This window comes from Sceloporus undulatus, chromosome 4 (genome assembly GCF_019175285.1).
Source record: "Sceloporus undulatus isolate JIND9_A2432 ecotype Alabama chromosome 4, SceUnd_v1.1, whole genome shotgun sequence".
NCBI classification, from domain to species: domain Eukaryota; kingdom Metazoa; phylum Chordata; class Lepidosauria; order Squamata; family Phrynosomatidae; genus Sceloporus; species Sceloporus undulatus.
The window spans coordinates 144340569-144367856 of record NC_056525.1 but is presented as its reverse complement, the minus strand read 5'-3'; the positions used below and the strand labels follow the sequence as shown (position 1 = coordinate 144367856).

The 27288-nt window shown below is 39.6% G+C and overlaps 1 protein-coding gene across 1 annotated transcript in view; it reads left to right on the top strand.

Annotated features, from left to right (window-relative positions):
• The window catches only part of GABBR2 (gamma-aminobutyric acid type B receptor subunit 2), a 356015-nt gene that overhangs the window by 305376 nt on the left and 23351 nt on the right, over positions 1–27288 (top strand).

The window sequence follows — 27288 nt, the reverse complement described above, 5'->3', positions numbered from 1 at the left end:
GGACAATATACATGTTGCAAGCCTGCAAGATGTACCCCTCCATACCATCTGAACTAAGAATAAAAACAGCAAAATGCAGGCCTATGACTAACATCTTCAATTTTTTCCCCTCCTGTATGGTTTTTAACACCGTTCCTGATGAAGAAGCCAGTGGAACTTCAAAAGCTTGCAAAATGTTTATTGTGCATTTTGGTTGGTCAAATAAAGACATCCCTGTTTGGTGGATTTTTGATGTTATTGAATTTGTTATATGGCCAACATAGCTGCTCCTGAATGTTTTCTGGATTTCAAGATACCACATTATAGCTGCAACAGGTGAATCCTAAAGAGAGAGCCATTGGACTGGGGCCTTCCTATTTGAAGTTTCTACCCCAACAAAGGTAAAACATTTCCCCCCTAAAATTGGGACTACAATGGCATGTTTTACCTCAACATCACCTAATTTTTTTCTTCTTGAGAAATACAGCATCCTAACAGAGGGGCCTGTGGCCTCACAAAGGATGACATACTGGATTGCAAAGGAAGTACCTTTTTGTGTTGCAAATGGATGTTAAATTTCATGGCTTTTGAGAATCTCTCAGTTGCCACATTGCAAGAAGAAGGAAATCTGTGCATGCTCAAGTCCCATTATGGCATAGTAAAATGGCATCCCTTATATAAAATGGCAAAATCAAGGTTTGCCTTTTGGATTTTTTTGGGGGGGGGGGGCGGGTATTTTCAATCCCCTCCAAAAAAATCTGTGAATATAAAGGCCCAGCTGTATAAATCAAAGATGGGAACCATGAGGCCTTACTGATGTTGTTGGAATGCAAGCACCGACAACCTTAGTCAGATTAGCCAGTGGCGAAAAATGCTGGGAGTTGCAGTTCAACAGCATCCGAAGGGCTGCATGATTTCCAGAAGTGTTGTAAACAGACCAAGCGGTGGTGTTGTCCTGGCAAGCTGAGGGTCTCTACAGAAGGCAGAGGCCATCAAACCTTACTGAAAAATTCGCTGTATGTATGTGAGAGATAGAGAGAGAAACAAAGGCACCTTCCCTACCCTTGATATGCCAGAGCTGTGCGTGGTAGGTTATCCTACTTGGATGCCGTCACACACACAAACATCCCAGAGGTCCTTCTAATATTGCAGACTTGCCTTCCATACACACCATGCCTGTCATTATGACACTCATTTTCTACTAATAAGAAACAGTAGGGTATTTTAAATTAGCAACCCTTTCTTGCTTTGAACCTGAATGCCACCTAGTGGTTCTAAGGCAGACTGAATTCTGTCTGGGGATGGGTATACATTATAGCCTTCTTGCTTTCATAATAGCATGGTTATTGCTTATTGCTTTCGTATGTTATTCACTTTTTTTATGAAAAGACATGAATACTGTCTGTGACTGGTTTATGATAATAGTCTTTTAAACACTCATCCAGCAGGCATGATGGCAAAAACTGAGGTTTAATGATTAATCAGTCGCCAGTCCTGCTGTGGTTTGATCTTTCCTCAGAGAATCTAAGCAAAAGGCAGTGGTTGAAATTTATCACCTCAGATCTCTGTCAGAAATGTATTGATTACTGATGGAGACTTCCTCTCAGGGCAGTTTTGCTTCAGATGTTAAGCCGTATGTGTTAGGACACTTGAGAAAGGGCAAATGTTTAATTAACCAAATTAAGGAAAATGAAGTGTGGATTAATATTGGATGCTGGATGGGATGCAACATGGCAGAATCCCTACCATGCAAGGACATGGGGATGAGAAATTAAGAGTACCAAGTGGGCAGAGAGAAACCTTACATCCATCCAATGTTCTTATCTTCCAGGAGCTTGCTTCCGTTTTTAAACATAGCTAATGCAGTTACATCTTGATTACATCTTGATTCAAAGCATACAGGGGTTTGGGGTTAAGAGGACTGGTACAGAAGAAGTACTGTCTCCTCCTGTGTGTATACTGCACTAAATTTCCCCTCTTTACCTCTCCATTTTGTAGGGAATTGCAGTGACACAGACACAGCAAAGAGACTTGCAACAATTACATCCAGGTTAACCTTGAGAAATATTGTGATTCTATTTTCTATACATCTGGACTTCAGCTTCCCCATTCCATCCATCTTCTTTCTCCACTTTTTTATCATGCTATAATAATGGCTGTACTTTCATATAAGATACAACTTTTGCATTGCAGGAGTATTTTGTTTTCTGTTGGCTCTATAAGATAATTATGTACCCTTTTTAAATCATAAAAGGTCCTCGGGTTGAAGTTCCATTCTAGGCATTTAATCACTTTTAAAAAATAAAACTAATAGCATCTCTTAAGGAGATTACAGCACTTTGGAATGAAAAACAGGAAATAAGGCTCACAAAGTGAGTGCTGACTTGTATTTGGAATTTAGCCCTCCTGGACAAATTAACAAATCCATCACTCAAAAAATCTTAATAGAATAAACAAATTTTATGAGATTTGGCATCCATTGACAACTCATGCTAATGAAACTGGTCAGACAATCAATCCTTCAAGAACTCACTCTAACCTATGTAAAAGCATACTGGAAACATTTCCTTTTTCCTAAGCTTCCAATCCAAGCTTTAAAAAATGTTCTTAGAGTAATTAACAGACTTATAATGTATTTTTAAAGGTTATGTGTTCTTGTTGGTTTTGAATGTATATTTTATAATTAATTGTCCATCAACATATGGAATCTATACATGCATCCTTAAGGATCCCCGGTGGCACAAAATAATAATAAAAAAATACAGTTGTTGGTTTTGAAAACTGACTTCATTGAAAAATTATGTTAATAAGTAAGTCACAAAAGATTAATTGCCTTTCTGTTCCCACTCGACTTTTACCTAATTGCCGGTGCATGTAGTCCACATTGCGCTTTAGCTGGCATCTTTTCAAACCTAGGTATAGTTAGTGTCTGTAGCTTTTTGTGTGACTAGGGCAGCGGTGCAAATCATGTGGGCTCCCAGGCATTGTTGGAATCCAAGTCCCAGCAGCCCTGGTCATAATATCCAATGGTGAGGTACACTGGGAGTTGCTGTCCAGCAACATCTCAAGGCTGCATGATTCCCACTCCTGGTTTAGGCAATGTTACTGATTTTCTTGTTGTTGCTTAAACTTTACATTATGTCCTATAAATTAGTAGCTCCTTAGTTCACAAAATGAAATCAACAAAACACCCCAATGGAAACTATTGCTTAAATTAACGGCAACATTAAGAATCTCAGAATAATGGTAAATTCAATTGGTCAGGGCCCACCTAAAGAAGAAGGAATTGCAAAGCCCTCTGAACAAACTCTTCAGATAACATATTTGATCCTTTCCAGAAAGAGAATTATTTCTGGAATTCTGTAACATAGGAATTCTGTAACATGGACATTGCTTGGAAAAAGCCTTTTAGTCTTGAACTTCTGTGCCAGAGGTGGGGGGGGGGGTTGGGGGGGTCTAGATGTTTCAACTACATACATTCCCCCCGATTGTCCAAGCTGTCTAGGCTTAATGGAGTTGTGGTATAATAACATCTAGAAGACCAAAGCTTCCTTGCCCTTACCCCAAAATACTATAGTTCTTGATAATTCCTTCTTAAGATGTGGAACCCAAAACAAATTTAGCTCCTTCTAGGGTTTTGCCTGAGATGAAGAACAGAACAAGATGGTTGCTTCCCCCAGCCCTCAATTCTGTGTGCAGTAATTGACTGAACTGGCAGATGAATCTTACTTAAACACTGGTGATGGGAAGGCTAAGAGCCTTCTACTTAAACTGAAAGCAACAGTCTATTGTAATGGGGCTTAGTATAGGCCAGAGATCAGAAATCTACCCTTTGCCATGACTTCTCTCTATTCTCCACCATCTGAGGCAGCTGTTTCACTCCACCTAATGGGTGGGCCAAATGGTGTGTTAGCATTACTCCTAATAGGTTAAGGTTCTGTTAATTCATGGTTGTACAACTTGTCAACCATCAAGCCAAACACAGTTTAGCCCATCAAGTATATATTATGCTACTCCGACACACACACACACCATTGGGACTGTAAAAATAAGAGAGGGGATGTGAATCCACACTGTGGGCTGATGGGGCTGCATTTGTTTCAGTGAGCCAAAATTTGGTCTTTCAGCAAAAACTTGGTGTGGCAGTCGCTTTCACTCAAAACCAACATATTTCATTCATCATAAAACCCCAGCAGCTGAACAAAAGTAAAATATCTGTTTCTGTAAATAATGTATGCTGGAAAAGGAAAGCAAAACTGACAGATTGATGAGGTGAATTATCCTCTTTTAATTCTGACAGGTATTCCTGAAGGGGATTGAAAAGGAGCCAAGTCCTTCCATGACAGCCTGCTTACTGAGACTCCTATGTTTTTATATAAAGAAGTTCACAACTGTGACAGAAATACTACATTTATTAATAAAAATAAAGCCTTTTGCATGCTTAATTGCCGTAGCTTAAGGCTTCCTCCTTATCCTATAGGCAACAAGAGCAAACAGGGAATTTAATGCTCATTTTCTTTGCACTTCCCATACCGTTATTAATTCACAATTGTAGGTTTTGACTAGGACCACTTTACATTCTGGAGAGGGTTTAAAATATCTTTGTTATAAAAATAAAATTGGTGCAGTGTGGATTCAGTGAATGCATGTTATCACAAAGCTTTCTGGGTAGGATTTCATTCCTCGTGTAAATTAGAGTTGTAAAAATCTGTTTGTGGCATATACTGGTGTAAATTCCTATTGCACCAGCCAATGTATTTAGTTACAAAGGAGGTATTCGGTAGCTTTTTATGTAGTGTACACCCCAACACACAGCCTCAGCTGATAGGAATGGAGCACACTTCCATGACTGGTGGGGATGGTGGGGGGATACCAACCATAATCCAGCTAGTTTTGCAATCAGGAAATAAGAAGAAACCTCACTCTTTTGAACCATCCCCACCAACTACTGACACCTTCCTAGATCACCAACAGCCACCACTGCAAGCTGGGAGGGTAATAGTTTTTATTTTGTTGGGCTGCAAAACTATAACCCAGCTGTATCCAGATCCCATGTCTTCACTGGTTACTGACTGTGTGGGGAGTGTACCCCAGTGCTGTTGGCTGACGTTGCCCATGAGGGTGGAAGGATAAGCCTGGCAGATATTTGAATTACAGCTTCAGAAGGCTTCCAGGTAATAATTTGTTTTTGTTTGTTTGTTGCTAGGGAAAGGGCAGTCTGGGGAATTCATAGGGGATAAGGGATGCAAAATCATCCTTGAAGGGCTGCATACTCACCCTTTCCCATTCCTATTGCAGTGTCTCTCTTTTAGTCTGCCCCAAACCTATGTGTAATATAAATATGCAGCTCCTTCTTCACTCACCAGCCCAAGGGCTCCAATGAGCAATAATTCATTCCTCATGCTTTTACTGATACCGAGATGCAGTAATGAATCTGCTTAAATGTTTTTTAAATGCCTTAATTCATGCACATCTATCTATCTGGAGTCTTTGACAAATGAAACAAAAAAAGTTAGTACTAAAACTACATAGTGATTCCCAAGATATTCTTCATTATCTCCTGAGGTAACATTTATTACATGGTTAACCATTCTTGGGCCCAGCGTTAACTCTGTGCTGTCTTGGAGCTGAGGGAGCTGTTTTTCATACAGAAAAATCAATATGGATTGCTTTGTTCTTCACTCCGTCTCCATATTGGGGGGGAAATGCAGGGCTTGTTAGATTTTTCCTTGTCTTCCAGCAATTGAAGATACATAAAGATTTCTATGTTAAGTCTGTATCAGTAGAAAAAGAGAGGAGAGGAGGAAGGAGTCTTGTGGCATCTTTAAGAGATAATATCTGAAGGAGTGGGCTACGGCTTATGCTGAAATACAAGTATTTGTTTTGAAGGTGTCCTGTGGCTCCTTTTTCCTTCCCTTTTTTATGCCCAAAGGAATAGAAAGTGTTTGACTGCAAGGAATCAAATGCTGTCACGTTTGTAACATTCTGTGCTTTGTGGATGAATATTTCAGCTCAGAAGTGAATTCAAAACAAGTTTCAAAGTGCTAGGAAATGACAGGTTGCAGTCTTTAGCAGAGTTGTTGTTGTTGTTGTTGTTAAGTGCCCTTGAGTCGACTCCGAGTCATGGCGACCTTGGGGGTGAGACATCTCAAAGAATCGCTATTTTCTCATTATGTGACCAAAGTAGAGCAGATCTGGGCTCTGCAACAGTATGGAAATCAATGTGAGGCTCTTACCTGTCCTGTGACCATCCTATCTTCATTCAGCAGCCTCAGGAGGGTGCAGATATTTCTAGACTATGAAGAGGATTGGGTGGCATTTTTTGATGCTGATACATCAGCTTTGATCTACATTTTCTCACCAGCTGCTTTTTGTCAAGAGAGACTCTTCCCTTGGCTCTGGGTTTGGCCAGGGACCGAGTTACGACTTTACCAGTGAAAATTTATCTTTAATATATTGTGTATATTAGTCTCAATCTTAGCTTCCAAAGAGAGCTTTGGTCTGATCTGTTCAAGGCCCTATTTGTTTTGTCTTCTTGGCTGTCCACAGTATCCTAAGTACTTTTCTCTAGCACCACATTTCCAATGAGTTGATTTTCTTTCTGTCTGCCTCCTTCACTGTCCAGCTCTCACATTCATACGTGCTAATTGGGAATACAATGACCTGGAAGATTCTGAATTTAGTGCTCAGTTGTATGTCTTAAGGATGTGATGGCTTAGTGGTTAAGATTGAAAGGTTGGCAGTTCGAGGCCCAAGTGATGTATGATGTGGTTAACTCCTGTCACTAGTGCCAGCTTCTTCCAACCTAGCAGTTTGAAAGCATGCAAATGCAAGTAGATAAATAGGCACCAGTTTGATGGGAAGGTAACAGCATTCGGTGCAATCATGCTGGCCACATGACCACCAGAGCAGTCCATGGACAACATTAGCTCTTCAGTTTAGTAACGGAGATGAACACTGCCCTCTACAGTCAGTTACAAGTAGACATTCATGTCAAGGGATTACCTTTACCTATTACCTTTACCTGTCTGTCTTTGCTCTTCAGTATCTTCTCCAGTTCTTTCATAGCTGCCCTTCCCTTTTCTAGTCTTCTTATTTCTTGATGACAGTCTCTATTCTGGTAATTGTTTGATCCTGGATATGGGAATTCTTTAACTATATCAATTTCCTCATTGTCTAGCAGATTTAGCAATATGAATATGGTGGGACTTCTTTTGCTGTGATTAGTGCCAGATTTGCCACTCCCTTGGAGCTGGATGGTTGCCACTGACAGAATGATGGACCAAAGTCCCAGTTTCAACTCTTCACAGGAATACAACACTGGAAGCACATGCGATTATTTCACAGGACAAGTGCACAGCTGGCAACCAGTACCATCCCAATTCTAGACTGGTAGTGTTGGAAGAGTCCCCCTCCCCTTAAAACACTTTTAAAGCATCTTTAATTTTAGCCAGTAAAGTGAACAGGCTGGAATTTCTTCCAAAAGGAGTCACTGGAACACTTTTGTGGAGTAGATTTTCAGATCAGAGAGTCTGCATACCTTCCTTTGCTTCTGAGACCCAAATCTCAAAGGGTGTTTTGTTTTGTTTTGTTTTGTTTGATGAGCAGCCAAGACATTTAAGAATAGAAAACCAATTCTGGTGTGCTGCCTTTTCTCATTCCTTATCATGGAATTCCTCTTCAGGCTCTTACAGCTTCAATTTTATTTTTCTCTGTCCACTGAATGTCTATCTAATCCAGCATTTTCTCTTGGCAGCAGTGTTCCAGGATCTCTGGCAGAGCAAAGCCTTTCTCTTTGCCTGCCAACTGATCCTTTTCAACTGAAGATGCTAGGAGTTCACCCTGGCACCTATATCACACATGGAGATCTGTCTGTTTGCTTTCACAGGTGAACTAGGCCCTTGCAGTTCTAAATTTTGTATTGTTAAAACTATTCTTTTTCCCCTCACTTTATCCCCAACTAAACCTGTGTGTGATTGTTGAATAGGAAAAAAAAACTGAGTCACAAAATGTACTCTTCTGTACTTACACACACACACACACACGTGTGTGCGCGTGCGTGCCTTGAAGATGCCTGTCGACTTATGGTATCCGTATGAATTTCATAGGGTTTTCTTAGCCAAGGAATACTCAGGGGTGGTTTTGCTTACTCTGCTTACTCCCTACTCTGTAATATACCCTAAAGCGTGTCTGTCTGTTTGGGTGTATGTACCTTCAAATAGATGTACCTAAATCTTGCCCTCTTGTGGTCAAAAAAGAAGAAAGATTCAAAGTCTTTCTGATGGAACATAACTGTTGCATACATACCTGGTTTTGTCTCTTTAGCATAAGCCTCATTAGTTTAAAATTTCTCCCAAAGAAAGTCAGTTCAATTTACCCCTTTTGAGCTTTTGACAGATGGCCAAGACTATGTTGTTCTGTATAGCTTTGGTCTTTAAAACTAGCACTAGGGTTAGCATCTGGGGTTGTTTTAACAGTGTGGCTTATTTAAATTAGTTTTTAAAATTGCTTCAATGGGTTTTAAAAGAATGTTTTTATCTACTGTGCAATGTTTTGGGAGCCATGAAAGAATGAGAGGTATTAAACAATTTAGTAAATGAATTTACTAAATAAATAAATTAGTAAATAAACCATTTTAGTAAATAAAAAGTTTTAAAATGTGACATACTTCGACAAGTACATAAATGAGAGATTACTGCACAGAGATGTCTGTGAAAATGTCCTGTTATGTTCTTGGCACAGAGACTAACTGGAACAACCTCTTCAACTTCTATAAGACCATGTTTCTGCTGTACATGTACAGGAATATAGGAGGCATTATGGAACATCCTTCAAGTTCCTGGCAGAAACATAAGGAACCACAGTTCTCTTAAGAGACCCTGCTTTGAAGAGGTGTCCATTCATCATTTTCTCAATGCTGCACCAGAAATGCAAATCAGGAAAATGGGTGTTGATCAAAGAAGAAAATAAAAAGGGATGCACCAACTGAAAACAATACAGTATATATAACACATTATTTTGTACATATTATTCTATAACTATCATGTAAACCTCAAAGTCTGTCCAGTTGCTCAGGTTACTATGCCATAATGACTGGCTTGATTTCTCCCAAAATCAATGCAGGGTCTCCATTTAGGCTTGGAAAACGTCCAGTTTTATTGCAGCTCCCTTCAAATTAGCTAAGGACATAACATTTCCATTACAGCTGCTTCCCATAATCAAGAAAACAAACACTTCACCTTGGGAGCATGGGTATCTTTCACCATTATCTTATTATACATATTGTTTTTGCCCCCAAAGATGTCAAATCATATCATGAACCTTCCTTGTTAATCACTCCTTGCACCTGAACGTTTGAGAATTCTCTGTCAAAATATGTCCAATCATCATGTTTCTCAATCTTAAAAACGGTTTTGAAAGTGGCATTTCAGTTTCAGTGCATTGTTTGATCTGCTGTGAACAGGAGGAGACTGAAGGAATGAGGAAAAAAGAAAAAACTGATTTGGAATGAATGAAAATCTTTGTATTATGTACAATTACCAACACAGCAAGGATGGCTAAGGATTTATTTATTTTATTTACATTATTTTATTTTAGTTATACCCCACTTTTCTCCTAGTATGGGACCAAAAGGTAACAGAGCCTCCTTTTTTTAAAGTAGGTGGTTTGACTTAGGCCAAGCTAATGAACCTGTCGCTGATCATGCATTTTCTGAATCCAGAATTTTTATCAAATGTAGCTACCTGCAAAGGTTTTAAAATAGACTGAAAGGGAGCATATTTTGGAGCTTGCATTATAATTTGCTAAAGCAAATAAAATAGATGGTTGGATTCAATTGCTTATGGGCTCAAAACAGGGTCATGGCGTCTTAGGGTGGCCATAAGTCTGGAACAACTTGAAGGCACACAACAACAAACTCTAATTAACTAGCAGGTGGATTTAGGCCAAGAGTGGAACTGTTGTTGAATGGCTACTCCCGTCATTCTTCACTATTGGCCATTTTGGCTAGATCTGCCGGGACTTGCTATCTGAGTTGGGCCTTTGGCCAGGATCCATTTTGCCAAAGATGAGTACAAAAAGAGGAGCTTTTTTTCTACATGCGCATAAAGACGTGCATACACACAGCTCCAGGTCACAGTTTTAAGTAGCATGGATTGCTGGAAAGGATACCCTTTGTGGAGGTGGGAGGGCAATCATGAGGAGGGAAGTGATCCCCTCTTTCTAAATCTGACGAACCGGAGCTTTTTCTGCCAGCCTCACTTCCCAAATGGGATCCTGGCTTTAATCTTTAAGGTAAGTGTTATTAAACTGAAACAGTTTTAAAATATTTCAGTTAAAATAGAATAAGGAAGAAAGAGGAGATCAGATTCTCCCAGGCAGGATCCACAGTGGCCTCCCTCTGCAGCAGTTCTGCCCAGATGCTGACTGTCAATTCTATGGGAGTTGTTTGCATGCAAGTAAGGTAGGAAAATTATCTAGATGCCACAACTCTGAGGCGAATGAGCAAATGGCAGATGCAGACTTCAAATGCATGGGAGCCCCACAGGTAATTGGAGTGCAAATGGATCATTCAGCACCTTTGAGACTAACTGAAAGAAGTTGGAAGCACAAGCTTTCATAGACCTGAGCCTATTTCCTCAGATGCATTTAGTTATTAATGGCATTGGTAGGAAGGGCTTTACACTTCAGAGGAAATTAAAGTGGTGCTTTTTTCATCCTGAGTCAAGCTGAGGCATGCTGAAAAAGTAGGGTAAGGAAAACCCTACTAAAGTGTTTTCTTCCCACACCCACCCTCCCACCAGATATCGGGCCAGTCTCCAGATGCCTCCTTGTGAAGCTTCTTTTGTTTTGACTGTCCAAGAGAGAAGACACCAGCCTGAAATGTTACGGTGAACATTACTATAGCGATATTGACTTATATATTATCGCATGTTTTTTCTTCTGTTTTCTATTAAGTCAACACAGTAACAACACTTGAGGCAGAACAGCCTGCGCAGACATTTTTACACTTAAGTGCTCTTTTTCAGTTAGAAATAATGGATTCTTAACTACTTTTTTTTTTACTGTTATTCGTGCAGAGTATCAGAAAAGGGTTAGTGACTGACAGTGGCCTGTTGTATATAAACACTATATTTTCAAACTCTTAGGCTGTCCATATTTTATATTTTACTTCCATCCTTAAATTTAGCCTTGTCGTCCTCAAGTTGTCATTGTAAGGAAGTCCCAAAGGGGAGGCACACAAAATGTGCATTGACGTCTCTTACCATATGGGAATTGCATTCATAACACTGAAGACATTCCAATGAATAACACACACACACGCAAGTTGCCATGATCCCTGTGTCTTTAATAGTTAACAAATACTGGGAAAGGAAGACCTAATATTCTGCCAGGAGGAACAATGTAACACATCCTCCCTCACCTCCTAACACACATTTCAAGCTGATGCATTTACTGGCCAGTGGAAAGCGGAGTTCAGCAGAGAAGCATCCAGTTATGTCCCTATAACTATTTAAATGATCAAATCTGTCTATATGAACATGCCAGAGTCTTAAGCTCTGCAAGGCAGAGCTGTCTCTCAGTCTTGACACCATCACAGACTCATTTGATAAGGAGACAGAAGAGAGGTTTCTCAATGACTGCGCTTACCATGCAGAATTCGCTGCCCCTTCCCTGCTTTTCTTCTGCCAGTAGGCAAAGATCTTTTTGTTCAAGTGAGCTTTTAATGGGTAATTGCTTTGTATACTTTCAAATGATTTTATACTTTTTATACTTTTTATAGGATGGGTATTTAAAATTATGTTTAAAATGTTATTGTCAGATTTTCAGCTGATTCTATTTGTCTTGGGTACCAGTCTGAGAGGAAAGCAGCATAAAAATGAAATGACCAGGCTTCTATTGGGGACTTAGAATTGGGTAGTTCTTTAATATCCTTATCCACTAAATAACTGTTGTTACTACATAGGAGAGCCATCAAAATGACCAATGTGCATTGGTAGCATTGTGCATCGGGACACCAACAAGGCTGATGGACATCAGGACAGCCTTTCTGCTCTTTCGCATCTTTGCAATTCACCAAGGTTTCTAAGCACATCTGTTAGCTTGCTAGGTATACACAAAGCTACGTAATATAGGCTGTGTTAGAAGATTCCACCCTACAAATATAACTAGATGCACACCACTGTAGGATTACATCAATTTGGCAATCCTAACACACAAACACAACAGATAAATCCACATCACCACCCCACTTTGTCTGTCTATCCATCCATCCATCCCTTGCTTTATTCGAAAGCAGAGTGGTGCAATCTGAGGTCCACATGCAGTCCCCTTAAATGTTAAGTGAGGGAAAACAAACAAGCTAGGAGAGGTTAAAGCTGTTTGGTTTGCCTGAGCCTACTGGGAAGAGCAAGATTATGCCCCTCTTCACCACTCCTCCCTGCTTTTGCACTTTGAACTCAGTTTGCAGCAATGGAAAAAAGTTGAGGAGAAAAATGGGAGGAGGAAAAAAAACTAGGATATTCTAAGAAGAGCTGGAAAAGTGAAATGATGAGGATTAATTGGGTTGGTCACCAAATCAGGACCATTGGAAGGTATGCTATATATCACTTTGTTATATAAAATCAGAAACAGTACATTTCTGCATACCAGTTGCTAGGGAACCTGAGCAGAGGAGTGATACTCTGCTGATGTCTTGCTTCTGGGCTTATAGTGGTTACTGTGTTACCAGTAAACTGGACTACATGGGGTTTTGGACTGATCCAGTATGGCTCTTCTTAAGGTAGGCCTGTATTGGTCCTATTCCATGGGTGCAGGGCAATGGAGGGTGTGTGGCTTGCCTAAGCCCACTTAATGACTTCATGGTTGAGGTGAAATTTGAACTAAGAATTTCCAAGTACATTAATCCCTCCATATTTGCAGATTGGATATTTGCAGATTTCATTATTCACAGATTTGATTAATATCTTCTCCCTAGGAATCTTTAGGTCCTCCAGTGCAACTCTGTGGTCAACTTTAACTAAATGTTGCACTGAAAGAGCTAGAGATTCCTAGAGAGAATACTCTACTAGGCATTTGTAGCTCCTCCAGTGCAGTCCTATGGTCAGAGTTGTGCTGGAGGACCTAGAGATTCCTAGAGAGGTGTCATCTCAGGTGAAAACATGGTGGTTTTGTTATTTGCGTTTTTTTCATATTCACGAGGGTCTTGTTCCCCTAACCCTAACGAACATAAAGAGACAAGTGTAGTTCTTTCTTTATCGTACCATTTCTTGAGCAATAATGAAGGCCATTTTATTATTGGAACCATCAGTACTAAGAATGTGGAAGATATGCACAGCATTAGCAAGATGTGCCAGAGATATATATTAATACAGGCAAAAGTGCTGTGTATGCTCCTTCATTCTCAAGTTATAAACTAGTCCAGGGTTTTAAAAAAAATTGAATCTTATCAGAATACACTGCTCAATAGTCACTCACTTGGTTTCCTGCAGTAAATAAGAATAATTACAAGCAGTCAGAAAAAAGAAGTAAACATTTGTAAGTCACAACAACTGTTATAGTGGTAGTGGTTGTTTACTCTCTTGTTTCAGGTAAATAGTCTGTCAGAAATAACAAACACAGACATAGGTGGATAGATAGAATATTAATTTTGGTTGTGAACACTGCTAGAGCACACATCTTGGTCATTACCACGCCAAGGCCCCCAAAACAAAGACTCATACACTTAGGGTATCTACGTCTTGGGAGAGTCTTGTTTGGCTTTGGGGCAGCAATGCGAATTGATTACTGAAATCCAACTTCACCATAATTGGGGATGAGAAAGGTTACATGGATTTTCAGGGTGTCATTTTCAAACCCAGAAGCAGGGGTCTAGCTAAAGATAGATTTTGTTCCCTCCTCCCTTTCCCCTACCTCCCCAGCAAAGCAGTGGGGATGTCTGTGACTGTGTATTGGGCTGCCTGGTGCATGACATCTCCCATGTGCCACTGTGGTAATGCATAAACTTAATCAGAGCAATGCTTCTTCTCAGCCATTCCTTAACAAATGGAGCATAATCAGATCCTTTCTTACAACAATTTGTCACTGGAGCCATGGAGAAACCCCATGGCTTGCAAACGTTCATTTTATGCTTGCCCCCCAAGTTAACAGTTTTCATTTATTTTTACTGTTCATTATTGCCAGTTTCAGATATATCTTTCTGTTTTTCCTTTCTTTCTTTTTTTTAAAGGCATGGGGAATCTGATAATAGCTTTGGTATATTCTCTTTTATGTGACAGCTATGAGTAGTCAGTCAGTGTGAAAATATGTCCGGTAGAATTTTGCTAAATGAAATCTGGTGTGACATCTGCTGTGGAAAAAACCCTAAATTATTTAAGGAAAATGTTGCATAGAGGATTCACTGATCTCAAAAGAACACCAGAGGCTAGACTACTTATTATATAGTGCAATCCTAGGCATGTCTCCTAAAAAGTACCTAGGTAAGAAGGTATAGGATTTTAGCTTTGTTCCATTTCTAAGATATTTCTGAACTGTTTCACACTGAAGATGTGCTAGAAAGGTTGCACTGGAAGGAATGAATATAAATTTAAAGCAGTGGTAAAGTCAGTTTTGCAAAGGTTGTTTTTTCTTTATGCCAGTTATTAAAATCTTGTTACAAACCAAAAAAATAATACTGTAATATGCAGTTTAAAAGGATAAAAGTGCTTAAAAACAGTACAGTTAAAATAGTACAATATCCCCAGCCCCTGAATAAAAATGTATTAGCCAGCCAACAGAAGGGCAACAAGGAAGGGACCATTCTGCCTTCCCTGGGAAGGGGTTTTTAGCCTTTAGGGGCAGCCACTGAGAAGGCTCCCTTATATGTCTCCACCAACTGTGCTTGCAATGGTGGTGGGAATGAGAACAGTGTTCTTCAGATGATCTTAGAGCTCTGGCAGAATCAGATAGGAACATACGGTCTGCCAGATAGCCTGAACCTGACCCATATAGGGCTTTGAATTGTACCCAGAAACAAATTGGCAGCCAGTGAGCATAGTAATGTTTATATACAGCGGCGGCGGAACGAATTAATTTCGTAACCCAAGGTACCCCTGTATAACAATTATATAAATACTGTCCTTGGCTATGATGTTCAAGTCACTTACGTCTGCACGGTTGTATTGAAATCTTTGAAAAAGAGATTTGGGGTTGTTTGTTTAAGGTTCCAGTACCAGATTACTGGCTCTGGCCAAGGTGGCCATGTAGCATGATTTGCATGCTGATCCAGGCTTTTCGGGATTTATAATTATCTATAGGTTACAGAAGGATTCCACTTTAGGTGTATAAAGATACAGAAGAAGAGGCAGAGAGCAGTCTGCCAGATAATCCCACAAATCAGGAGTGGGCTGGAGAGCTGTCTGATAGAAATGTGCATCCTGGAAACTGCAACATTCTCCACTGCAAAGCTGAAGTATCACAAGGATTCATTAAAATCAGCTGGACAGAAGCTTCTCCAAACAAAAATGTGCAATATTATTAAAAGACCTTGGATAGCCCATGCTGAACAGGGATGGAGAACACCTCCTCTGCTCAGCTGGTGATTTTTTATGCTTGAGTTGAGTACAAAGAATTTGCATTGTAAATATTCTAAGTGTAGTCTCCATTGAGAAAGAATTTGAAAGTGAAACCAAGTGAAATTAAGATCCGTAAGAGACTGATAGGATAGCTCTACAAAAATGGAAGATCGAACTAAGTCGCAAGTGGGATTGGAAATAAGAAATAGAATTGGTGTCTGCAACATTTAAACACTTAAAGGTCTATATGGAAGCCATATTTTAGAAAAGTGGAGATAAAGATTGCCTCTGATGCCAGAATTTATTCAGAGAGTAATTTATGTGATATCATAAACACATCTACCAAAAAATGTCCAGAGCTGGGCTAGATGAAACCTACCCTGTTAAAATTAAAATTCAAGCCTTAATATCTGAGATGTCTAACCAGATTTTAATTTGAAATAAATGAGTAGCAGAAAGTAATGAGAATTTAAAGAAGAAACTGGACTTGTTAAGATTACAGATTACAGGTAAATCATTTTAAAGAACTTGCTGAAAAACAATTCAAAGAGAGCTCAGAATATCACAGTGATTACACACAAACATAAACAGAGGATCTCTGATAATTTCGAGAGGACAAGGCAGATGCGCAATTGTGGAAATTATCTAGAATGGCAAGATAATGCTTTTAATGGCCATTTATGGCCCTAATCATGAGAAATCAAAATTATGTGAAAATTTGTTAAGAAAGGCATCTGAACTAGACCTGAAAAAATCTGATTTGTTTGGGAATTTGGAATGGGCCTGTTGAACGTAACATTCATACCATATATACTTGACTATAAGTTGACTTCATTTATAAGTTCAGGGCAAGTTTTGGGGCTAAAATTATGGATTTAGATATGACTCATGAATAAGACGAGAGTAAAACTTAGGGTTAGGTACTGAAGGATGCAAAGGATGAAGCAAAGGAAAATAGTGCCAGAAAACTTACAAAATTCCAGCAAGCCTAACAGTTTTACTAAAGGCTTCATGGATGTGAGAATATAAAGGGGGTATGAGTGCTTCCAGAACAGATGCCACTTTTGCCTTTCATCAGGAGATGGCTCCTTTTTTCATATAAGAATTAAAGTAAAGTACAGTACTTACATTGACCCATGGATAAGTCAACTCAGGTTTTTGGAGTCATTTTTTGACTAACATTTCTAGACATATACATGAGTATATATAGTAAATGTTCCAGTAAAGGAATTAAGGAACATCAAGGTATGTGAAGTTGAAGGCTTTCATGGCCGGCATCCATAGTTTTTTGTGGGTTTTTCGGGCTATGTAGCCATGTTCTAGCAGAGTTTCTTCCTAACATTTTGCCAGCATCTGTGGCTGGCATCTTCAGAGAATGCTTTGCCGGCGAAACGTCAGGAAGAAACTCTGCTAGAACATGGCCACATAGCCCGAAAAACCCACAAAAAACATCAAGGTAGCTAGAGTCTTTTTTAAACAGACAGAGTACTTTGGATTAATAGACAGCTGGAGATATTTGCAACCAAACTCTATAGTCTATATTTTTTTCCAGAGCATCATGAACCATTTTCTAGAATAGATATGTTCTGGATTTCTAAGAATATGGCCAACTTAGTAAAGAGTATGAACATTCTACCAATTTTATTTCAGATCACCATCTCACCAAGATGTGCCTGAAGACACAGCAAATGCAGTTTATATGGAGACTTCATGCATACATAAATATTACCGTATAAACAAGAATTTAGGGAGGATTATCTGTATCTGTATAAGGATACAGAACCCACAATAGTTTGGGATGCAAGCAAAGCTTATATGAAATAGCAATAAAATGTGTCTCTAAACTGAAAAAGAAGCTAAAAAGAGGGAGTTGGTGGAGGAAATACAGAATTTGGAGGTAAAACAAAAGAATTTTTTTTATAAAGAGACTAAAAAAAAACACGTTATTCTAAAACGTTTTCATTGTTTACAGTTCAAGAAATGAATGCCGAATTATTATATCTTAAGCAAAAGTACTTGGAATTCACAAACAAACTTGAGAAGTGGTTTTCCTATAAGTTGAGACAGGAAAGGATAAATGAAAATGTCATAAAGGTCATGAAGAGAGAGCAGCTGGTAATGTATAATTTGAAAATATTAAAAGCCTTTGAGGAATATTACAGAGACTTACATGCAAGGGGCAATGATAATATTTTTAATATGGAAAACCATTTGAATAAACTCCAATTGGACAAATTATGCTTGGAACAAAAGCAAGCCCTAAATGGGTCTGTGACAACTATAAAACTTATTGACGTGATTAAAAGAATTAAATCTGGAAAAGCACCAGGAATACCTACAGCATATTAGAAGAAGTTTAAAGATGAGGTATTTCATTCATTAAAAATGTTAGTGATGAGTTATTAGATGCCAGACTCTTGGAGAAATTGCTATATTACAGTGATTCATAATGAAAATACACATGAGGCATTAACAAAAGAAAGATATTTACTACCCTCTTGGTGAACAGATTGAGAAAACAGCTTTCTCATAATATCCACAAGGAGTAGGGGGTCAAAACAGACAATTGAGGAATAATGTAAGACTTGTTCTTAATATTACTGAATCTTTGGATCATCATAGTGACAAACAGGCTGTGTTGTTTTCTAGATTCTGGGAAAGTGTTGGATAATATTTCTTGGAACTATTTATTTCAAGTATTAGAGATAATTAATTTTGGTGAAAATATTCTTTGGGTAGGCTTGCCATATGTGCTGGGAAACTGGGACAATCACAAATTGAAGAGTCTAAAAAATGTCCCGCCCAGCTGGGCATGTTTGAAGCCACAAATCCCAGATTCCTGCTTTGTTTCAGGCTGCATTTTGTCAAAGACTGTAGAGATTATCAGTCACGGGATGGAAGCAAAACCTGTCCTTATTCTGCCCATGACAGAGATCACATGGAAGACATTCATAGGAGTTTATCATATTACTTATCTCCCGCTCTGCTCCCATTGTCCCAGCCTCATCAATCTGCGACGGGAGCCTCCTGGTGGGATCACGGATGGTGCTATTAAAGGGGAACACTTCCGTTTTCGTCATGGAAGCGTTCTCAGAATTGTTTTAAAAAGTTGGATTGCTAATGGTAGATTTTTTAAATTATTATTACAGTGAGGTTTGGGAGAACAGAGCTCTAGTGTTTATCAGCTTTATGCCTTTTTTTTTCTTTACTGCTCTTTTCCTTCTATCCTTTTCTTCATCTTGGATTGTATATTGTTTGTGCTAAAATTAATAAGAATTAATTTTTAAAACCGCACCCAGTATAAGATTACTGAGCCAGTGTGCTGAAGCGGTTGAGTGTTGGACTATGACTCTGGGAGACCAGGGTTCAAATCCCCACTCAGCCATGGAAGGCTACTGGATGACCTTGAGTAAGTCATGAGCGTCAGAGGAAAACAGTGACTCCTAATAAATCCTATGAAGAAAATGCTAAGATAAGGTTGCTATAAGTCCAAATCAATTTGAAGACACATAACAACAATAAATGCGTTCATAGCAGTTTTATCCATAGCAGTTTTATCCAGTTTTATAGGTTATTATTAATGGATCAAAAGGGAGAGCCTTTCTTTCTAGTTCCTTGTCTTTTGTTGATCAGTGTGCAAAAAGCATGAGCAGTTATACTTTGATCTTTAGAAAATAGGATAAGGACAGGCAATGGGATGGTAGCTTATCTATGCATTTCCCAAAAAGAAGGCATGGATTACCAAAATAGAGGACAAAACAAGAAATCAGCTTCCATTAAATTTACATGTGCTAATCTATATGCAGAGATGAATATCTGGAAACAAGCAGTAGAATTTAAAGAGAAACCCCCCCCCCCCCCCCACAGTGGGAAAGATTGCTCTGCTGCCCAAATGAAAACTGTTGTTATGCGATGTCAAGCCCCTGTTGTGATGTGGCTTTAGAGTGTATCTTTAAAACAGACATTGGCTGGACAGCCCCACAGAGGACTGTCCCATAAAGTAAGACACATGACCATCCTTATGAGCTATAACACTGCATGAATGTCAAGCAATCTGGGGCATGTTTGGTGTGAATATTGCAAAGTCATTGGAAATAAGAGTGATCCAGCTGTGCTCCTTGCATTAGGTTTGAACTTTAAAGTGCTTAGAGAAGGCACTTACTTTACCTTACTTAGAAGACACCAAGGTACCCTCAAAAAAACCAGAAGATAGTCATTAAATCAGTTTTTTTTCTGCAGTATAGGCAGGTACTTGGAACTTCCTAGGCGTTGCATGGCAATGAGTACACTAGTGGTCTGTGGCAGAACATTCTAAGGACCACCCCAAAAAATTCCTTAGGAGTCATGACATTTAAAGTGGTACTGTATAAATCTGATATAAGTGTTTAGCGCAGATAGACTTACAGGTAAGGACAAATTTGAGAACAACGGGTTGCCACAATCACAGTTTTATGAAAAGAGTGGGTTGCACAACAAAAACCTTATGTGAAAGCATCCATTATCTCTAAGCTTTCAGAGGCCTGAAGCAGACAGGCCAAATAAAGCACCTTCCGGCTGCATTGAGCCATTCAAATGATGCCCCTGAAGCGGCCAGAAGACGCTCTGGGACTGGTTAACGCAGCCTGAAACCAGCCCGAAAAGGAGTGGCAAAAAATCGCTCCTGCCAGTGACCCATTTGTGACTGTGGCAGCGGCCTACTTCAGGACTGTGGCATCCAGTCGCTACAATACCAGAGCAATCATGACTGGAGCAGTCGGATATCACTCCATTTGGCTTGTCTGCTTCACCCCAGAGAGTATAAAAGAAGGCAGAAGCACATTTGCTGGCCTCAGTTTCCTGTTGGAAGAGCAGGATAAAAACAGTAAATAGAGTTTCCTGGTGAATAACTAGGTGTGGTTTGTTTTTTGTTTTTTAATTTAACTCTTATCCATAGCTACAGATTCTATAGGTTAAACATCTATAGGAGAATCAGTTTCTCTGTAATATAGGTAACCCAATATAGTAAGCAACCCAAAGTCAAATACCCCTTGCAAAATAAGTAAGCAATAGTACTCTCTGTCTGCTTTTCTCCATCCTTTTAGTAGGATCTGAGATGGCAAATTGGGGCTTGGTGGTAAATGTATTTAATATTAATGAGAGTCAAAGAAGAGTTGGCCATCAGAGCGGGAATGGAGGAGGCCAAAAGAAATATCTTAATTGTTTTTATATTAGAAAGGACCAAGCAAATTAAATTCAGATATTAAAGAAATAATCTTCCCTTCAAATTCATGGAAGAACAGACATAGCTTTAGAGGACTGCAGAAGGGAAACAGAATTATACTTTTGAGTGTGAATAAGGTAATCCCAGAGTGCTAAAGACATGGGAGCAATCTGACAGCACCCTTCAAGTGGTGAGAACAGGTCATAAATCAATTTGTGAAATCTAGAGAGAAGCACAGCCATTCCTTAATAACATTTCTGATCTAGTAGGCTTGGAGATAAAGTCAATGTAATCTATCTTGATTTTAGTAAGACATTTGACAGAATGCCACATACTATGCCAGCCTCCCCCAACCTGGTACTTTCCCATTGTTTTGAGCTACAACTCACACTTTTCCTGACCATCGGCCATGCTGGCTGTGTCTCGTGGATTGCAAAACATCTGGAGAACACCAGGACGTAGGAGTGCACTCTAAAAGTAGAGTTGTAGATGAATTCCATAGGCCAGGAGCATATACTTTGCGAGGGTGCCCAAATGGTTGAAAAGCCATCTCCAGTTTATTACTCACAAATTATCCATTGTCAAATTGACAGCAGAATATGTATTATGCCAAAGCTGTTTTTAACCAATGATTTGGGTGAAGAAATATATTCACAAATTTACAGGTAACTAAAGCTGGCAAAAGCAGGCTTACTGCTGAACATAAAGAAAACAAAAATCTTGACTACAGAAGATATCCGTAATTTCAACCTAGACAATGAGGAAATAGAAATAGTAAAAGAGTTCCTGTACCCTGGATCAAACATTGATCAGAATGGAGACTGCAGTCAAGAAATCAGAAGAAGACTAAGAATGGGTAGGGCAGCTATGAAAGAACGAGAAAAACTCCTAAAGAGCAAAGACATACAACTGAGCACGAAAGTCAGAATTGTACAAGCAGTTGTGTTCCCCATTGCCATGTATGAATGTGAGAACTGGACAATTAAGAAGATGGACAAATAAATAAATTTTGGAGATGTGGTGCTGGAGAAGAGTGCTGAGAATCCCATGGACAGCCTAAAAGACAAACAAATGGGTCATAGAACAGTTTAGGTGAGAGCTCACTGGAAGTTAAGATGATTAAGCTGAGACTGTCATACTGTACTTTGGCCAAATCATGAGAAGATACGGCTCATTAGAAAAGTCCATATGCTAGGAAAAGTGGAAGGAAAATAAAAGAGAGGAAGATGCCATGCTAGGTGGATAGACTCCATCAGGGAAGCCATGGGCATGAATCTGCAAGAACTGGGGACAGCAGTGAAGGGCAAAGCGTATTGGAGATTGCCTCAAGGGAAGTTAACAAAAAAACTGGTTTATTGGAGTATACCTTCCAACATTTCACAGAAGAAAACTAGGATGCATATGACCAAGCAGCATCAGACTATGGTCAAGTTGGCAAAAGTTATTAACAAGGAAGGAAAAATAAGCTGGGAGAGACTGCAATGGTTTGGATTTACCTGAGTCTACAGGAAAGAGCAAGATTCTGTCCTCTCCTATCCTATCCCCCCCCCCCAAAGTTAGTTGAGTGCAGTCTGCTTTTGAACCTTGTACCCAATTTGTGGCAATAAGTGGAAAAGAGGAGGAGGAGAAAAAACGTGAGACTTTCTAAAGACAGCTGAAAAAGTGGAATGATAAAATATTAACTGGGATGTTTCCTGCCAAATCAAGACAGCTGATGCTAGGGTTATCAGATCCCAGGGCCTAGCCCAGACTCTCCAGTTTTCATAGGTCATTTCCATGCACATGGGTGCAAATTTTCCCATTTTGGTTGGCTCCAGATAAGAGGAAAGTGCTATGTGCAGATCTCCAGCTCATCTAGTAGAGCAGCTGCTTGCAACAATTTATAAGGATAAATTTATTTGTTTCTACAACTTGCAAAGTCTCTCCAGAAGTCAATGCAAAATATATGCTTAGTTATCTTCCCTCCTAGTCCTTGTGACATCAGGGCTCACCTTCTGCTCTTATCTGTATCCACCTTGTGGTTAGAAGTAAGTAGACTACATTAAATGTTCTTTACCCTGTCTTCCTAAGTAAATGAGCAGGAAAAACCCCATCATTTCCTTTGATCTGGGAATAGCCTCTTTAGCTAGGATTTCTTTCCAGACATGAAAATATCCCCTGCTGTGAATGACAAGCTGTGAGCAACAGTAGTTGCTGCTAAATGCATAACGTTTAATAACATCACCCTGAGCTATCCCTCAGGTTTTGGCTCAGAAACCTCAGAGCCTGGACAGATCCTGAATTGGCAACCCTAGCTGGAGGGTATGCTGTAAACTTAGTTTATTTTTACCTTTCCTCCAGGTGTTCAAGGCATCTTACTGACTTTTTCAGCACCTGCCCCAGAGGTCAGGGTTATGAAGCCCTCTAATACTTCCACACCATGGTTCAGTGCCTTCTATTTAATGCTCTTTCTTTCTTACTGTATGTTAGGATATTTGGCTGGCCAGATTAACCAGAGACTTTTCACAAAAGAAAGAAAGGTTGCTTACCTGTAATTGGTATTGTTTGAGTGGTCCTCTGGGTAATCATGCAGTCAGTGTCATTTGTAAGTTTGGAGAGGGAGTTTGGGGAAGATAGCCTCAGTGGGGCTCCTTTTTTGAGCAGGCCTATCTCCTTACCACAATAAGCAGTGCTTCATTGCTTGGCCTCTTCTGCTGGACTCAAGCTGAAGGAGACTGCAAGTCAAATAGAAGGTGCAGCTACTCCTTGATTGTTTCCATGCTTGGAGAAGGCACTGACTACCCAACAATGACAAAGAGAAAAAGCAGTGGGGGACACTAGGAGTTAGGATCTCTTACTGGAATGTAGACCTCAGCAAGTACCCAGGGATGCCACTCGTCCCACCAGCCTTGTATACAGCCTGCTTTCTTCCCTTTGCTGAAAGTTCCTTAGACAAGAAGATGTTCTATAACAAAGAAAAGGATACCCCAGAGAGCCAGCATGGCATAGTAGTTTGAGTGCTGGACTACAACTCTGAAGACCAGGATTCAATTCCCAACTCAGCCATCAAACCCTTTGGGTGATCTTCGGCATGTTACACTCTCAGCCTCAGGGGAAGGCAATGGCAAACCCCATCTGAACAAATCTTACCAAAAAAACTCCATGATAGGCTCAGCTTAAGCCATAAGCCAAAAATGATATGAAGGAACACAACAACAATGGCATGCCCCTCCCCCATGCTCAAAGAGGCTTTGCCATCTGAGGGGAGGGACAGGAGTGCCAGTAGAAATTAACATTAACCAGGTAAGCACCTTGAATTTTTATTTTTAAAAAACCTGTTGAAACGCCTAAATATTTATCCATTGCCCATTCTAGAATGATATGACAGTAAAATAGTAGGAATAATGGGTAACTATGGATGTTTTGCTGGCCACACTTAAAAAGGCCAGTGTCCGACATCCATTGCTTGATCATTCAGTGGAAGGGCCTCCTAAATGAAAAAGTAAGAGGAACTATGGGCTCTTTCCCAAACGCAGTCATGCCACTATTTCCACTTTAGCTGCCATGGTTCCATTTTGTGGAATTCTGGGAGTTGCAGTTTATTTATAAATCTCAGCCATAGAATTCTAGAGCCTCACCAAACTATAAATTCCAAGATTCCACAGGATGGAGCCATGGCATTTAATGTGGAATGATCGTGCTCTAATTGTGTAGCATAAAAGGGCCCCAGGTCTCTCTGGCTGAAGGTGGTCTATGGATATGTCTATAGTGACCTTTCTTAAACATGCAAATGGTTAGGATGCCCATATCAGGAACTGCCTGATATTTATGGAGAGAGATGCTATTTTCATTTTTCCATAGAACTGCTTCCATTTAAGGACTGGCTTTGGGGAAACAGTTGAGGGTGAGCCCCAAACCTGTTTCTTGCCGCATGTTGAACTTGGGGTGTCAGGGAGGGAGGTTTCAAGTCTGCAACATGAGTATCCCAACACTGGATTAGGATTAGGATTAGGATTAAGATCCTAATCTTACTCTTTCCTGTACATACTTTTCTCCAATCCTAAACAGCTACCCAGAAAGTAAGCCCCATTTATCTCAGTGAGACTCACCACTGGGTCAGATGTGCAATTGCAGTGTCACTCTGTTTAAAGAGAATAGCACAGTTCCATGTCCAAAGCCATTTCTATTGAAGAACAGCTATCCTGAGCCCCAATCAGCTAGGATCAAAACCTTCCTCACGGTAGCAGTTAACTGGTACTAAGTAACAGTATAACATTTAAAGAGTTCTGGGGAAAGTAGGCCAACCACTTTCATTGCTATAAAACATAATAAATCAAATGGAGAGAAAAATCCCTCTCAATTTCCTAACATTTCCTAATTAAAGCAGAACTCTGTGGTTAAATTGGGAAGGTGTAAAGGCAGCAAAGAATGAAACAATCGCTTATCTCCGGATACATCAGGCTTATAAAAACCAGTCTTTTAAACAAAAGCCTACATGAAAGAAAATGATAAATTATGGATATATTATGTTGAGAACTTTTATTGGTTCGTGGTGACTGTGGGGAAATTGTGCATCCACAAGAGAGGACTCTATAAATAGCTTTAACAGTATTGTCTCATCTCCAAATCTCAGTAAACTACAGCCAAGAATGCTTCCTCTTGTGAAGTTGTTTGACTACAGATACAACTGGAAAGAGCTGTAAGCCTGTTTTATAGATTAACTAATGCATGGGGAATGGAGACGGCTGAGGTGAACTGGTTAGTTGAGAACTTTCTCGGTTTTAGAAACATGTTCTTCAAGAGTTGTAGGTGTTGTATTTATTTTTTAAAAGAAAAATCTGAGTTTTGCAGCAACCTTGAATTATGTGAAATATCTAAGCCAAGGAAGCTGAAATGTTTGAGATCTTTGCTTTAAAAATACATAGTTGCAGCATTTTCTAGTTGTATGTTTTCAAATGTCCAGTTGAAGAAGATGCCATCGAGCTGATAGGCAGATGAGACTTTGGTCTAAAAATGCAGTTTTGTTCTTTTCATCAGATATAATTGCAAGTGAATCTCAGGTAACTGAATATTACACGATGGGATCTCAACTGAGTGTGGATGAACAGTAGTGGCTAAAAATATTTCTTAGCAGTGAGGATTTGAATTTTCTGAGCAAAGTGGATTTCCTTCGGGGAACTGACAACTGAAAAGTATTTAATGTTTTAAAGCTCTGCTGGAGCAGGACAAATCTGAAAACCCAAAGCTCATGTTTTGGCAGTTTAGACTGGCTCAAAGCAGAAAGCAGCATCTTCCAGGGAGAATAAACAACAGAGGGATTCAGTGGTGCTATCCAGTGATCTAACTTTCAAAAAGCAATCCTCCTTTGTGTTTGCAAGTTCACAACAAGGATAAATCTTTCTAACTTTTAATTCCTCTGCAGCAATGAGAGATCTTACTGTTGTTACTGTATCTCCTTCTCAGTTTCATCAGAGCCGTTATTTACATACCCTTTGCTCTTTCATACTCTCCAACATTTCAGAGGTGGGGATGCATGTGGCCAAACAACATCAGAATATAGTCAAAACAGCCAAAGTTATCAGTGATGAAGAAAGGCAAGCTAGGTGAGGCTGAAGCAGTTTGCTTTTGCCTGCATCTGCTGAGAAGAACAAGGCTCTGCCTCTTCCTCTCTTTTCCCCTCTGCTGAGTTAACTGAGTGCACACTACTTTTACACTTGGAACTCAGTTTGCAATTGAAGTAAACCCAGGATGAAGAGAAAAAGTAGGAAAAGGAGAGCAAAACTAGGCCATTTTCAAAGTACTGTAGTTGAAAAGTGGCATGAAAGAGGATTAATGGGGACTGTCCTTCTCAAAGAGGATAGTTGGAGGGTATGCTGTTTTGCTGTGAATCCTCAGGTCAGCCTCTCACTTTCCATTTCAAACCTGCCTCTCTCACCTGTATTAAGAAGATAACAATATAGGCCAAATGTACAGAATTATTTGAAAATGTGTAGGAAATGAAAATGATTAAATGTAGTATTATTATTTCATGGAGATCAATTTGAAAAGTTGGGCTACGCTGAGGCAGGCCTCCATTTAGGAAGACTAAGGTAACTGTATCAGTTAGTAGATAGAGGGTAGCTGGCAGAGATGATTAAAATATTGAAAGCTGGGTTTATGTGTGCCATGGAACTTGCTCTACCCCTTCTAAACTAAGCCTGCTGTCCTTGGTAGATGCTGATCTCTTAATGGTGATGAACTAAATGTTCAAGTGTTTGCCTAGTTCATTTCTTTTTAAGGAACAAGGTGCCATCTTGTCCCTTGCCTCAGGCAGCAAAACGACTTGGGCTAGAACTTTTGCAGAGCATCATGTGCATTTTTAAATAACTCTGATGAAACTTAGAGGTGTATCTCTGCTTTATACTTTATCTGGGCAGTGAATCGTGGACCCAGACCCTGCTTCCTGTTCTTTTGCATTTCTTACTGTGACTTTTTAGTAGCCACCAGCCTGACCACACTATTTCTAATTCATATGCATAGAAATAGAGGAACATATGTCAAATATAGTCCTTCCTTTTCTTCTTTTCTGCCCACTTGCAG